General features: G+C 38.9%; 1 protein-coding gene and 2 pseudogenes across 5 annotated transcripts in view; 1 reads left to right on the top strand and 2 right to left on the bottom strand.

Moving 5' to 3' along the window:
* The window catches only part of LOC143681212 (paired box protein Pax-2-like), a 37,019-nt gene extending 30,476 nt beyond the window's left edge, over window positions 1-6,543 (bottom strand). The window contains exon 1 of one of the 4 annotated variants that reach the window (XR_013174470.1): window positions 6,276-6,457. The gene's annotated coding sequence lies outside the window, so the exon portion shown is untranslated. Of the gene's footprint in view, window positions 1-6,275 lie in introns of all 4 variants that reach the window. The other 3 variants (XR_013174469.1, XM_077158026.1, XM_077158025.1) reach the window with 3 other exon arrangements.
* The window catches only part of LOC143681209 (olfactory receptor 4C5-like), a 61,016-nt pseudogene continuing 50,789 nt past the window's right edge, over window positions 6,522-16,748 (top strand). The window contains exons 1-3 of the transcript XR_013174468.1: window positions 6,522-6,632; window positions 9,214-9,291; window positions 12,434-12,499. The product of XR_013174468.1 is annotated as an olfactory receptor 4C5-like (transcript). The remainder of the gene's footprint in view (window positions 6,633-9,213; window positions 9,292-12,433; window positions 12,500-16,748) is intronic.
* Window positions 11,517-12,215, bottom strand: LOC143680439 (ras association domain-containing protein 3 pseudogene; annotated as a pseudogene).

Here is a 16,748-nt window from a genome sequence, read left to right as displayed (position 1 = left end):
TCATTTTCTGAATTGGTCTGGCTATATGAAATAGAGATATTTCCTTCTGCAAACTCATTAGTAGATTGTGACTTGCATAGCAGTCTTGTTTAATTACTATTCAATAATAAAATTTTTTTGTTCTTTTCTACATTTGTGGAGAGGATTTTCTGTGTCATCAGGAGACTACTTCCCAACATCTCTTGTAACCGAGAAATTAGGATTTAAGGGATGATTTTGATTACTAAATCATTTTGTAAATATTCCATTTAATTTTCTGGTATATTGGAGTAGACAGAGGTGAATACATGAAATTACTAAACTATAATTCCACTGCCTGGATATAACAAATTATTGTAAAAGCCCCTGTCTTATTTGTTTTTGTGATTCTAAGAGCTATTACTCCCACTGCCTTCATATGGTCATTTTCTTAGAGTAACTTGTAGGGCAGAAGCCGTAATGCTAATGAAGTTTTGAAGTCAGCAATTCACTAGCCCTTTATCTTCGTAAATTATATTGGCTAGATTCTGCTATTGAATGACTGTCTCCCTTCCTTTGGCCTTACACATTTAGTATGGAAATAACTCTGCCTCCCCTCCTTTCTGATTGCTGTTCTCCTACTGAAATGATAATTCTGTCCCCTTTTCCTGCTTAGAACTTGCTATTTCAAATTCTGATGACCAGTTCTGGGAAGATGGCAGAATAAGATAGGTCATGTTCACCCCTGCTCTGAGGAATAGCTATAGAAGGGACAAGAAGGCAACTGTGACAGCAATTCCAGGGCACAAGTGACCTGGGAGGATCTTCTACATCATATAGGAGACCCTAGATGCAAAAGTTGAAGAACTGAGATGCAGAGAATAAGAAACCATCCAGCTGGTGTAAACAACCTAATGCATCCCTTTCCAAACAGATGCCTGAAGCCCCCAAAAGTGCACAGACTGGGAGAAGGGGACTAGAACATAAGCCAAACCACATTCCTTGAATGCACTACTCTCACTGGCACAGCCCCATGACCCACGACTCACCACACACCTGAGCATCAACTGACTCACTCCCCATGCTCTAAGCACCCCCACCCCAAGCACATCCATGCCTCCCTGCCCAACCCACTGTAAGAATTTGAGAGTTTTGCCATGCAAAGGAGGACTCCAAGAGACGTTCTCTCATGCAACATGCAAGGGGTTTATTTACCACACATGCGTGGGGCTTACTGAACACGCAGAAACAGAGAGCCCCGAGCCTGGGTTTGGGAAGCCTTTTAAGGGCCAGGATAAGGGGGTGGGGTTTGAGGGTTGAACATGAGTTACAGGTTCTGCTTTATGCAGGAAGTAGATAACGAACAGTTTCACAACAAGTATTTCTGGCACCAGGAATCATGGGGGTTGCGAGAAGCAGATAACCACCCCGGGAAAGTCCCGGGTTGTTTTTCTTCAGCCTGATAGGGCCCGTGACTCTTTTCTCTACAATTCTTATCAGATGCATAGCAATAAAATGACACAAATGCTTTTGCTGGATATTTGTGTTATTCAGAAGCTAAAATATATGTAAATAGCTAAATTAAGCAGGAAAAATTAGCTACTGTTAAGCTTTATAAAATCCCTTTTTACACCACCTCTACAGCACAAGCAGTCTGAGCCTGCCCCTGCTAGACCCATTGCCCCCTCCCTGCTACCTGCAGGTGTCACCAGCACATAAAGGCTATGGGTACTTATCTTTATATCCAGGCTACACCCACTCCCAGCCTATATACTCATGCACCCCCACCCCCTACCCACTGAACTCTGCACATGTTTACATCAGTTTATTGCCCTCCTAGATCAACAGATGTGCACAGCACCCCAGTCATGCCCTCAGCCTCTGGGCAACTACTGACCTCCATAACCAAGTTATACCCATTCCCAGCCCACAGAGCACAATCCTGCTCTGCTGTCCCTGAGATCTGTGCACATGCACACAAGGATCTTCCCCCTAGAGCAGCAAACACCAGGATCCCAGATGACAGACATGTGCATACACAGCCATATTTTCCCCACTGCCAGGCACCATGCATTCATGCACTGACTTGACAATATACTACTGTATTGTTGTGCCCTCCCCTGTGCCCACACCCTGCTCCACATCCACCCTGCAAATATAAAGCTTTAGACTACTGAAGTAAACCAACTTTCACCCAAATCAATCAAGATATTTACATGCCATGAAGAGAACAGATCACTAAAGAGATCATGATGCAGACAGGTATAGCCCAGCCTAATGATCAAATGAAAACCCCAAAGGAGAAACAGACTTTGGAACAACTAATCAAAGATGTTCATATAACTCTACTAAATAAAATAAATGGAATGGCTAATGACATAAAGGAGAACAAGAAGACACTAGAAGAGCATAAAGAGGAATTTGAAAGAATAAATAGAAAAATAGCAGATCTCAAAGTGATTAAAGATGCTGTAGACAAAATAAAAAATATAGTCAAGACATACAACAGCAGATTTGAAGAGGCAGAAAAAAGAGAACTAGGGGACAGGACAACTGATTTCAAACACTCAAAACAGCAAATAGCAAAAAAGATAGAAAAATTTTGAATTGGGTCATAAGGAAATGATGTACAAAACAAAGTGCACAAACAAAAGAATGATTGTTGTCCCTGAAGGAGAAGAGAAGAGTAAATCCTAGGAAGATTAGTTGAGGATATAATGGGGGAAATTTTCCCAACCCTAATGGAGGAAATACATATACAAATCAAACAAGCCCAATGAAGACTAAACAAAAACAAAATAAATCCAAATAGGTCTTCCACGAGACACATACTAATCAGTCCATCAAATGTTGAAGAGAAGCAGAAAATCCTGAAAGTGGGAAGAGAGAAACAATCTACTACATACAAGGGAAATCACATAAGTTCAGACTATTCAGCTGGCACTATGAAGGCAAAAAGGCAGTGGCATGGTCTATTTAAATTCTGAAAGGGAATGACTTCTAGCCACAAATTCTTTACCAAGCCAAATTGTCCTTCAAAACTGAGGGAGAGGTTAAAATTTTCACAGACAAATCCTGAAAGAATTTTTCAACAAGAGATTGGCCCTACAAGAAATAGTAAAGGGAATTGAAAAAAAAAAAGATAGGAGAGAGAGGTCTGGAGGAGGGCACAGAATTGAAGAGTAACAGCAAGGGTAAATTAAAGGGTCAAAAGAGATAGAGGGAAAAGAATATATAGATCTGACAAATAAAATCCAAAGGATAAGATGGTGGATTCAAGAAACACCTTTTCAGTAATAACTCTGAATGTTAACAGATTAAATTTACCAATTAAAAAATACAGACTGGCAAAATGAATTAAAATACATAATCCAGCCATATTCTGCTTACAAGAGATTAATCTTAGACACAAGGATACAAATAGATTGAAAGTCAAAGGATAGAAAAAGATGTTCCATGCAAGATGTAACCAAAAGAAAGCAAGAGTAGCTATAATAATATCAAACAAAATAGACTTTCAATGTAAAGACATCATAAGAGACATAGAAGGAACTATATGTTAATAAAAGGGACAATTCACCAAGAAGAAATAATCTTAAACATTTATGCTCCCAATCAAGGAGCCCCAAAGTATATGAGACAGACATTGGCAAAATTGAAGGGAGCAACAGATGTCTCAACAATAGCAGTAGGAGACTTCAGTACACCACTCTCCTCTACAGACAGAAAAATCAGAGGTTCAACAGGGAAACAGAGAAGTTAAACAACTTGATAAATGAATTAGACCTAATAGATATACCAAGGTCATTACACCCCAAAATACCAGGATATACATTCTTCCCTAGGGCTCATGGAACATGCTCCAGGACAGAACATATGCTGGGGCACAAAACAGGTCTTTATTGCTTAATGTAATGCCTGGATACATCCTAGAATATATTAAGCAGATAATCAAAAAGTATTAGCAAAGTCCCTTGAGGGATGGGAGAAAAAACATAGACCTATTAAAATCAGGGAATCTCCTGATACTGTGTCAAATATCAGGACACCCAAATCAATAGGCCAAGCCCCTGATCTTGAGGCTTGCTCTTGAGAAGCTTATGCAAGTAGTGGAGAAGCTTAGCTTACCTATAGGTATGCCTAAGAGTTACTTCTGGAGGACTTTTTTTGTTGCTCAGATGTGGCCTCACTCTCTCTAATCCCAACTCTGCAAGTGAAATCATTGCCCTCCCCCAACGTCACATCCAGGGGTGAAAGTCTCCATGGTGGTGTGGGAGCTGACTCCCAGGGATGAGTCTGGCCCTGGCACTGTGGGGTCAACAATGCCATTCTGACCAAAATGGTTAAAGAAGTGTAACTAACAAGGTATCAGTGGCTGAGTTCAAATAGAGTTGAGAGGCTAGTCTGGAGGTCAGTGTTATGCAAGCTTCATTAGACATTGCTACCTATCATAACCTGCTAAACCCCAACCAAAACCATTCCAGCCAATCCTAAAGAACATCTAGGATAATATATAAGATTCTGCAAATGTTCCATGCACTAGGGCAACCTTACAGAAACCTACAACCTCCAGGTGGCTCCCTGAACCACATTAGTCCTGAAACCTAGAGGGCCCAGCCTCTCCAGAACATCAGCTAGATCCATCTCCCTACCCCATATTATTGACAGCCTCTTCCAACATGAAAAAGTGAGAATGGGCATAGCCCAAATACTCCTAAAGAGAAGGGTGGAAAGTTCAAAGATGATGGCAGAGTTATACAGAGAAGTTAGGGTTTAACAAACAAGTATGACTGCTGAATCATTATATTGATATTTCTTTTAGTCTCCAGTATCTCAGAGTAGCTAGAAGTAAAAACCTAAAATTAAAAACCTAAAATTGTGGAATTGTAAACCATGTCAAGCTCTAAAATACATTCTACAATTAATTGTGTTGCCGGACTTTGAAATTTATTGCTTGTCTGTATATATGCTATTTTTCACATGCAAAAAATAAGTCGACTGTGCTGATGGTACAGTATTTACTCTTTCTAGTCTCCAATGTTCTGGTACAGCTAGAAGGAAAAATTTGAGATGATAGTATGGTAGCCCATGGCAAACTCTGGGATCTGTCCTATAACTACTTTTTAAAAAAATTTTTTTATTAATTAAAAAAATATATTACAAGAAAGAAACACAAACATTTGCAATATATGCTCATTCCATTCTACATATATAATCAGTAATTCACAATATCATCACATAGTTGCATATTCATCATCATGATCATTTCTTAGAACATTTGCATCAATTCAGAAAAATAAATAAAAAGACAACAGAAAAATAAAATGAAAACAGAAAAAAAATTTTTACTTACCATACTTCTTACCCCTCACTTTCACTGATCACTAGCATTTCAAATTAAATTTATTTTAACATTTGTTCCCCCTATTATTTATTTTTATTCCACATGTTCTACTCATCAGTTGACAAGGTAGATAAAAGGAGCATCAGACACAAGGTTTTCACAACCAACTATAACAACTTTTGAAGAGTGATTTGAAAATGACTGCTTTTTCCTTTCTTTGCTTTTTAAATATGTTATACAACAAAAAAGTTTTTTAGAAGTTGTAATGATCTCATCTTTCTTTGCTAAAATCCATAAAAACCTGGAACCCCCTAAACTCAAGAGACAGATTTTAGGCTGCTAGGCCATCTGATCTCCTGCTATGCACCTAGCAATAAACTTTTTCTTTGATACTGAGGTGTCTCAGGAATTGGTAATTTGTGTGCACCAGGCAACATAATCCACTGCCTTTGTCTAGTAAGACTCCCATCCTGGAAACTGGCGCATGTTTGTGTGCTTACATATATGTATGTACTTATATATATGAATGTACATATATCCCAATATGGATCTTGCACATTTTTAAATTAATTTTATTATGAAAGCTTTAACATTTGTAATGATTTTCTGTGAGAAGTAATTCTCTGCTGGCACGAGTAAATTGATACCATAAAGTTACTGACCATGAAAGAGACTCAGTATATATTCCATAGTGAAATGATAGTTACAAAACTTTCTGCCATTAGGATAAAAATAGTGTAAAGTTTCTAGAAGGGTGTGCATCTAACACCAAGCCTCTTTGTTGTCTTTTAGGAAATGGTGCGTATGGCCTTTGTCTTCTGCTCCAGTTCATACATATTTTCTATTTTACTGCACACCCCTCGTTCACACAATTTTGAAGGCCAGCATTCCTAAGATAAAGTCACCTGTCAGAGAGTACTATTGTTTGCGTGTACCACCAGACAATTTCCAGGTGGTTATTTAAATTACTCACCAACATTCACAGCGTCTCCTCAGGGTAGGCCTCTGTCTTCAAGGCACCGGGTGGGGGGCGTCCTGGGTGTGGGTCTCCAGCGACCCAGGCCTCCCGCATCCGAGCCTCTGCAGGACACGCCCCGCCCTTGCAAACGCTGGTGAAGTCACCAAAATAGCACGTGCCCTGCCCCCAGGCACGTTCTGCGCATGTGCAGCTGCTGCCTGCACTCCCACTGTCCCCACCTGTGACGTCACAGAAGGCAGTGGCGCCTCGGGTTCCGCAGAGGAAGGGGCAGTGCTCAGCATGGGTCGTGAGGTGAGGCCAACTGCCTGCAGGTGTGTCCCAGCGGCCAAGGAGGGGTCCGGAAGGGTCAGGGTGAGGCCTGGGGAGGGGCTAGGGAGGGGGTCCGTGGAGGGGTCAGGGAAAGGTCAGGGTGCCGCCTGTGGAGGTGCTGGGACCCGAGTCAGGAGAAGGTCGGGGAAGGGGTCCGGCGGTCTCTGGAGGGCCTCGAGCTGGGTTCGGGAGAGGGTCGGGAAAGGGTCAGTGTGCAGCCTGGGGAGGGCCTCGGGCCAGAGTCAAGGGAGGGTCGTGGAAGGCAACGACATGACCCGGGAAGGGCCTGGGGGGTGTCTGGGGAGGGTCAGGACCCTTCCTTCTCGGGGGGTTTCGCGTGCTTCCCGCTGGGCGCATGGGTGAAGGCCTGAGGCGGCTGCGAGCAAAGCAGGAAGGCCGCCGGGGGCGTGGACCTTCCACCAGCCACGTCGGGGCAGCCGAGTCTGGGTGCTGCCATTTAGATGTCAGGTTTAGGGCGGGAGAGACTTGGGCCAAAGCCAACATCAGCCGGTAAGTGGTCAGCTGAAACTCTGCAAGTCTCAAATACACATCTTTTAACTGAGGCTGTTTTTAACCCATGTACCACCAACACATAACCTTCGTAATGCTCTGTATTAAATAGGGTAGTGTTTAAAGTGTGATAAATCCTCAAAAGGATTTAACTTTTATTGCAAAGCATCATGTTCTCCTCGTTATGGGTCCATTTAACCAACACAAAACCATCCTTTGGATCCGTATCACTATCTCCATTTTAATAAAGCAACTAAAAGTTCAGAAAGAGAAACTGATTTGCCCAGAATTACAGAGTAAGCAGATAATAGGGATTTAGATTTCATTTGTTATATTCTATAGTCTATCCCCTTTCCAAAACTAAAACACAGTCTTTTTCCCTGAGCACCACCAGGACAGAATTATGGAGTGTAGTGGACCTAATCTTACCTCTTCAGAACCCAGGGGTCAAAACATAAATTAATGTCCTTCCTCCTTTATTCTCCAACCTGGTCTCAAAGGACAGTTAAAGGGAACAAAGTAAATTGAAACCACAAATTGAGCACTCCATGTTAACTTTTACTAGAGAAGCTATTCAGGCCAAGGTCTGAGAGGAAAAACGGGACTTTTTCTAAAGGTGAGAACTAGGACTCATCCATGCTCCATATTATGAAAGTGATATATAATGCCTTTGACTGGCTGCTGCTGTCTGGGTTTCCTATTAATCTTTGTGTAAAAGCACCAGGCTGATTTCTGCTCATATGTGGATTTCAGGCTTATGGAATCTAGTTGTTTTTGCTACATGTAAAAAGTAGCCAATTTGCGATTATCGTGCTCAGTTGTTATTTTAGAAAAAGGTAGGTTTGTGCCACTGTCAGCAGACTAGATGGTTATGTGAGAGTTTATTAAGGCCTAATTAAGTTTTACACTAGGCCAAAGTCAGGATTTGAGGGGACAATGAATTCCAGGATACTGTATTAGATTTGTGGCGAAGACGTAATATCAGGATGGTACATGAAAACTTCTGAATGCTATCTAATTCCTACTCATTTTAAAAATAATAAAATTGAGTCTATTTTCCTGAGTTGTGGAACCTGGGACAGAACTGAAGTCTCCAGGTCCACTATAGTTTATCATGCTGAAGTTAAAACAAGCTTCCAGGAAAAGTGATTTTGAGAAACTGCAGTTTAGGGAGAAGAAACATCTCATTGTTGAGAGCTTTCAAAAGACTTTATAATCTTTATAATCTTGTGGAATTAAATATATTAACAGAAAAAATTATTATGGCATGTAATTTCAAAATTATGTCATATCAATGAATATTTCTCTTCAGTATCATTTATAATACTACTGGAGGGTTTCCATCATTGGATATATTATACACCTTATTTAATCTATTATTGGATGTTTGTGTTTTCAGTTCTTTTCTGTTATTAACTATAAACAGATGTAATTTTTAAAGCAACCAGTAGGAAGTAAATGTTTCAGTTTATTCAATAAAAATGTACCAGGTTCATCAAGATTATGTCAGAGTCACACATGGACAAATGAACATTCACCATGGCCCTTCTTTTTTTTTTCAACTAATAACTGCAAATTTTAATAATGAACACAATTGCCACTCCAGAAACAATTTTAGGGCAAAAAAAATCTTCCCTATAAAAAATAACATTAGGGCCGCGGTGGCTCAGCGGGCAAGAGTGCTTGCCTGCCATGCCGGAGGACCTCGGTTCGATTCCCGGCCCCAGCCCATGTAAAAAACAAACAAACAAACAAAATATAATAAAACAAGAAAATGTTTAAAGATGTTTCCCTTCCTTCCTTCCATCCTTCCTTCCTTCTCTCTGTCTTTCCTTCCCTTCCTCCCTCTCTCTAAAAAAAAAAATAAAATAAAAAATAAAAAATAACATTAAACTCATCAAAATTATAAATATTATAACTTTTTACCTCTGCAATTTAAAATGCTCCCCTGCAATACAACCCCTTTACTTAGTATCTTTCCTGTACCATCACATACTGAAGACAAAACAGTATTCCAGCAAAGCTTAGATAGTTTAAAAATAAGAACTTATAAAATTAGTTGTAAAAAATCTTTCTTTGAGCTTCATGGCTTTTTTCTTCTTTTAAACATTAGAAATGCTGCTGCAGTAACCAGTGTTTGGGAGAGAACATCAGTGGTCCAAGAACCATGAACTGACAGAATTTCAGTACAGTAAGTTTTCCAAATCACATCCTAAAGTGCACATGACAGAGGTTTTGGAATATATAGATAAGGATGCCTATTTCAGACAAGCTACTTCAAGTAAAAAAAAAAAAATCACAGGTACCCATCAGCTACCACTTTAAGTTTGAACAGTGTCATAGTCTGAGAAACAAATGCTTCACAAAATATAAACTTACAGTTGAACTGAGGTGGGTAATTAAAAGACCAGATGATTGATAACAGGATACTCAAACCCCAGGCACTGTCTGAATAGTAAAACCAGTATAAAAATCATGAAAGCATTCCCTGAATGATAAAGTGTTGTGTGACAATGTCACTGAAACCTCATCGATGCACTAAAAGAAATTACATGCAAAATTAGACAAGATGTGCCATACATATTTTATAGCTAGTTCTACTTTTATTTTTTTTAACTTCCCTTAAAAGCTTAGGAAGATATGATTTATCTTAGTAACTTGTGTGACACAGCATAAGCAACACTTAAATCTGCCTCCTACAAGATGAGTATTCTTTGAAAAGTCAGAAGAGAGATGCAATACAAAGGGAACAGTCACATAAGAGGCAAAGAACTGAAGCACCTTGGAATTTCAAAAAGAATTCATTAGATGTCACTAACATGTTAACAATTCCTTGGGAATTTACAGACAAAAAATATCTCGACTCAAAATAGACTTAAGGCCCCTCTGGAACTGCAGCATAACTTTCTCATTGTTCTCAGAAAAAACGGCTGCATTGAGGTTATTTAATTTGATTTAAGGAAGGCTTCTATTGCACATGCATTTTTTTGATTGGCAAAACATGCGCTTTTGTTAAAATAAATATTTCCATATAGACCTCTTGTGGTGTGGTCGGCTTGGTACATCCTTCCCTAACTTTCTTGCTGGATTCCTACCTACAGTCAAAGTAGTCCTTCAGAACTAAGGATCTGATAGCATTACTTTAATCAGTATACCTATTCTACATTATATAAAAACCAACATCAGTTTCTAAAAGGGTGAGGGAAAAGGAGAGAAGGGAAATGAAAGAAAAGGGAAGAGAGGAATAAAGAATGATTGTCATAAACATTTTCTTAGTCCTTAACCTGATAAATCTCCTAGCTAACAATCAAGAGAAAAAACAGCTGTTCCCAACCCTTTCCCTTCACCCCAAACTCCTTTTCTTAACCTTGGAAACCACCTTGGGAAAAACCACAACTTGACAAGAGTTAGCAAATTGTCCTAAGTCCTTGGGAACTGCCCCATCAGCCCAGAACAGCTACATGAATAAGGCATTCTAACCCCCAAGGGAAAATCAGGGAGCAAGTAGCTCAACCCAAGAAGTCAGATCCAGCCTGTAAGGCTCAACTCTAGCCCAGTCTGTCAGATCCACCTGCCCCCCAAGCAGATTCTCCTTCTCAGCTCCAAAGTTGATGAGCTTCTCCTGTAGGCTTAGCGCCTACCTTCCTTGGCTCTGTTCCCATGTTTTACCCATTAAGAAATTAAACAATCCTAAAATGGGTTCAACAACTCAAAACTGAATGTTTTTACTTGTTTACAAGCAAATCCACTACTCTTCTTTACCATAAACTTATTCACAAACCCCGTGCTCTCATCCTCAGAGCTCCTACTCTGAGGCCTTCCAAACTTGCTCTTTCCTTTCTCTGTCAAACTCCTTCAAAATCCTTGACAAAGTCCTCAGAGATCCCAGCTTCCTGTGCCTTGCAGTTCACATGGATGACTTCCTTTGACGTTAAAAAAAAAACAAAAAACAGCAGGTAGTTTCAACAGAGAGCAAGTACTCAAATAGATTCCTTGTTAGGCTTTTAAAAAATCATTTGCACATCCTAAGCTTAACATCATATCATCACATAATTAAAATAACTGAAAAAAAAGGAGGAGGGGAGGGGGGAGACAGGGTGATGCTTCAAAGCACCCTAGAATGCTGCCTATGCTGGCCACAGATTCACAGCTTGCTGAGAGGTAACACCACAGGCTGTAACTTAACTGAAGCTTTCAGAGGCCCTAACACAGGATGTTGAAGTTGCAGGATATTGTGTGACCTGGGGTTTGGGGAACTAAATCTAGAGATACAGACAAAACCATTGCATCATGGGACAAGAAAACAGCCCTCCAACAAGAAAGAGATGCTTGCTGCTACTGTACACATAGGCTGAGCACGTTCCACATGCTCTGAAAAGCCAGCACAGTCCCTAAGTGGTTGGAAGCCCCTGTGCTTTAATCAGGTTTCCACACCTCACCAAGGGCTTCTTCAAGCTTATGTCTGTAGGCCATATAGCACTTCTTCAGGTTCTGCAGCTGCTCTTCTTCCTCCTTGTCCAAGATGTGCAAGAAATTCTGTAGTTTCAGAAGGCTGAAGGCTTCCCACTCTCCAGTGTCATGCTCACAAAGAACAAAACTAAGTTCATCTGTCCTGGGCCCTGCTACCAAATGCAGATGGAGTGGATGTTCCCGGTCTGAGAGCTTGCAGGCATAGACTTGATCTTCCCTGTGGCAACACTTATAAAGTGCAAACTTGCCAGGGCTCTCGATCATGAGAAACTTTTTGAGCAGGGCCTCAATTACTTCCTGAACAGTGTTTGTGCTGCTGATATGAAGTGTGTTCATACAGCCATTGCCACTTGGAGTGAGTTTTCCAGGGTTCTGAGAAGTCTGTGGATGTTTGCAGAGTTCCAGCTATACTTTAATGAAGTCAGTGTAAATCCCATTTGAATTCAAGGTCATCTTCAATTTTTCTGTAACTGCTAAATTGTATTTATGAACTTTCTCTTTGATTTCCCCCTTGGTGAGGTAATTGTGCATTTCCTTCTCTTTCTCCACATCCCTCACGCCCACATGCACAAGCTTAAGGCATGACCCCAGGATCCAAAAAGGCTGAAGCCACTTCTTGGTGGCCTTCTTCCTAGCATGCTCCATGGAGGCATGTGGAGTTTCAGGGAGCCCCAGGTGGCTGGACCCCTAGGAAGGATGGGGCACGCGTGACCAACAACCCACCATGGCCCTTCTTAATTGCATCTAACAAGTCAAAGATATATTTTTCCAGAGGTTTATTGTTTGCAAAAATGTTGTATGGAAATTTCTCATAGGTGGTTTCAGGAGCTGCAAGGTAAGGTCTTATGACTTCTGTATTTCAGCTTCCCCTTCTCTGGCTTCGTAGTTTCTACCTTTTCCCAAGAGCAGCAGAAATGAATAAATTCCAGGTGAGTTATTTAGCCCTCACTTTGTTTCACAGTGTGTGTGTATGTGTGTGTGTATTTTAATAAGTTTTATGAAAGAGAGCCCTTAAAATGAAAATAGTTAAAGATCACCTTCAGGGAAAATATTGTTTGAATAGCCAGTAATTCTAGAAGTGTGGTCTCTATTCCCCAGGAACCTTTCCAGAGTTCTGTGAGGTCAAAATAATTTTTGTAATATGAAGATGGTAACTGTTGACATTTGTGTTAATGGTGCAAAAGTAATAATGAATATATTGCTGCTGTTGTGCATAAAGCAAGACAGTGACACCACTCTTTCCTAATGGTGTTTCTTTTTTATCTTTAACACAAAATTTTTTAGTTTTCTGTATAACAAGATACACCATAAAAAGGTTAAAAATCAAGTGATGATATTTGCTTGTGTATGCAGAGTATATCTCTGGAAAATATACAGAGGAAACAACATTGGATGCCTCCAGAGATGGGAATTGGATGTTTAGAGGAGGATGTGAGGATCGGTAGAAGGGTTGGAGGAAAGGCTTTTTATTGCATACCCTTTTGCCCCTTGTAAATTCATACATTTGATTCCTTCCAAAATCTCTGGTGATGTTGAACATGCTATAGTTCATCTTCAGGGTTAGAAGCTGTATAGATCATGCCACAAGGCTTACAAATAGTAGTTCCAAAATATTTCTGACCTGCGTCTATGATGATCTGGTCTTTACTTTCTTTATTTGTGTTTTTGGTAGTTTTCTGTGTATTGATCTGTTTCAAGAAGTTAGTATATATGATGGACCCCACAGAAGACTGTTCTTCAGCTAGAGACCTTTTTGTATTGACTGCAGGCACACTGAAGATGGGATAGACAATAGAATCAGAAAAACTGCCTTCTTGCTCTCACTAGGAGAATCCTCTGAAGGTAAATGCTTACTTTAACCACATTTACATCCTCTTGAAGAAACTGATACTCCTTTATTAATTCTTCATTTTTACTTCTTGAACTTGATAGCTCAATATTCAGTTCCTTTCATAGTAAATGTCCTTGTAGAAAACAATGCATCTGTTCTTCATTTTTATCACTGCTTTGGAGAATGTGCTTTTTATTAGGTGATGGAAATATATTTTCAGAAAAGTCCAAAATTAATTTTGTTGATGGAATGTCTGATAATAGGTTATCACAGCTTGAAGAACATTGTTTCCTTTTCCTTGGGAAAGCTGCCATCTTCTAAATTGAATAACTGTGACTCAGAGCCAGGCCACTTGCCTTATGGTTTTTATTTTACTTTTTTTGTTAGAGAAGTTGTGAGTTTACAGAACAATCATGCATAGTTACAGGATTCCAGTATACCACCTCACCACCAAAAGGTTGCGTTGGTGTGGAACATTTGTAAGAATTGATGATAGCACTTTTTGGTAATTGTACTTCTTTTTTAACAGTAGTTACCTTTGTTAGAATTGATGAAAGATTATTAAAATAGTACTATTAATTATCATCTATAGTTTATATTAGGTGTATTTTTTCCATATCCCAACCTATTATCAATACCTTGTATTAGCTGTACATTTGTTATAATTCATAAATGAACATGCTTAAACTTGTACTATGAACTATAGTCCATGGTCTACAGTATGGTTCACTGTGTTATACAATCTTATCTTTCATCTTTAATTTTTATTCTAGTAACACATACAATGTAAAGTTTCCCCTTTTAACCACATTAACCTATATAATTCAGTGCTGTTAACCACACTCACAATAACACAGTGTATTATTAAAAAGGCAGTGGATTCTTTTGCCCAATGTGATCAAATGACCAATTCCTGAGACACTGGGGTTTCAAAGAGGGAGAAAGTTTATTGCAGTACTTCTGATTTATAATATCAAAAAATGGGCAGGTTTTAGGATAATGAGCACAGTTGCACCAACTGATGTAATTAGAGGTGATCTAATTATTATCATGCACAGAGTGATTACATGCTTAGTCACAGAACATATGTAAGAAAATAGTGGCCTTAATATGATGGTGGGCATGATTTTTAGTATTATAATGAGATATAGGTGACTTGTAAGTTAAAATCTAAACATATCATGCAGACATATTTTGGTTAGATTCAGTTTTGGTTATCACAATAACTTTGGACTTTGAGTAGGTTAGTTCTGGTCTGATCCAAGACCCTTCATTAGTAGGCATTAGGGGCTCTCTTTAGAAATCACAGGACTATAAAGTCAGAAAACTGGATAAATAGGTACAAGTGAAGGTTAGACACAAGGTTTTTACAATCACAAGGGCACAAAATAAATACAGTCATTGTCAGGGATCAAGTCAGCTGGGTAATGATTTCAGCTATTTACTTCTGACTACTCCAATACACCAGAAAACTAAAAGGAATTACTATATAGTGATTCAGTAACTATAATCATCCCTTAAATCCTTACTTCTTGGTTACAATCACCATCCATTTCCAAATCCTTATAATCAATCTAAGTAGAAATTCTGTACAAATTAAGCATCACCTCCTTATTCTCTAACCATAATCTGTGGTAATCTAGATCTAGATATAGATTTATAGTCTATATATAGATTATAGGCTAGTTATAGATATATATTATAGATATATATACTCTAGATATAGGTTATAATCTAGATATAGATTATATGTTAGATATAAGTTACCTGGTAACCTATAATCTAGATTCTAACTCTGTGAATTTGTTTGTAATCATTTGTATCAGCAAGATCATATAATATTTGTCTTTTTGTGTCTCACTTATTGCACTCAGCATAGTGTCCTCAGTTTCATCTATGTGGTCAACATGTATCAGAACTTCGTTTCTTTTGATGGCTGAATAATATTCCATCATATATGTATATACCCATTTTGTTTATCACTTTATCAGTTGATGGACACTTGGGCTGCATCCATCTTTTGGCAATTGTGAATAATGCCACTGTGAACATCGGTATGCAAATATCTGTTTGAGTCCCTGTTTTCAGTTCTTCTGGGTATACCTAGTCATGGAATTGCCAAGTCGTATAATAATTCTCAGTTTAGCATCCTGAAAAACTGCCAAACTGTCTTCTGTAGCAACTGCATCATTTTATATTCCTATTAACAATGAATGAGTGTTCTTATTTCTCCACACCCTCTCCAACACTTGTAGTTTTCTGTTTTTTTTCCAATAGTAGTTGTTCTAGTTTGCTAGTTTACAGTTCTAAGGCCAAGAAAATGTCCCAATTAAAATGAGTCTTTAGAAATGTCCAATCAAAGGCATCCAGGGAAAAATACCTTGGTTCAAGAAGGCTGATGAAGTTCAGGGTTTCTCTCTCAAGTGGAAGGGCACATGGTAAACACAGTCAGAGTTTCTCTCTCATCTGGAAAGGCACATGGTGAACATGGTCAGGGTTCCTCTCTCATGTGGAGGGGCACATGGCAAACACAGCATCATCTGCTAGCTTCTCCTGGCTTCCTGTTTTATGAAGTTCCCTGGGAGACATTCTCTTTCTTCATCTCCAAAGGTCACTGCTGGTGGACTTTGCTTCTCATGGTTATGTTGTTCTGCTCTGCTCTTTGAATCTCTCATTCTCCAAAATGTTTCCTCTTTAATAGGACTTCAGAAACTAATCAAGACCCACCCAAATGGATGGAGACATGTTATCACCTAATCCAGTTTAACAACTACTCTTGATTGTGTTACCTCTCTGGGGAGAAGATCTAATTACAGATTCTATTGAATAGGGATTATTCTACCTTTACAAAATGGGATTTAGATTAAAACATGGCTTTTCTAGGAGACATACATCCTTTCAAACCAGCACAGTAGCCATTCTAGTCAGTGTAAAATGATACCTAATTGTGATTTTGATTTGCATTTCCCTAATAGCTAGTGATGTTGAGCATCTTTTCATGTGTGTTTTTAGCCTTTTGTATATCCTCTTTGGGGAAATGACTATTCCAGTCTTTTGCCCATTTTTGAAATGTGTTGTTTGTTTTTTAATTTTTGTGTTATAGGATTTCTTTATATATTCTAGATATTAAATCTTTATCAGCTATATGATTCCAAATATTTTCTCTCATTGAGCAGGTTGCCTTTTCACTTTTATGACAAAGTCTTTTGATACACAAAAAATTTTATTTAAGATTTATTTACTTTTTCTTTTGTTGATTGTACTTTAAATGTAAAGTCTAAAAAACCATTGCCTAACAAAAGATCCTGAAGATGCTTCCCTATATTTTCTTCAGGGAGTTTTATAGT

Source organism: Tamandua tetradactyla, chromosome 4 (genome assembly GCF_023851605.1).
Source record: "Tamandua tetradactyla isolate mTamTet1 chromosome 4, mTamTet1.pri, whole genome shotgun sequence".
Lineage (NCBI taxonomy): Eukaryota > Metazoa > Chordata > Mammalia > Pilosa > Myrmecophagidae > Tamandua > Tamandua tetradactyla.
The sequence above is the reverse complement of the archived record's forward strand: the minus strand, read 5'-3'. Positions and strand labels throughout refer to the sequence as shown.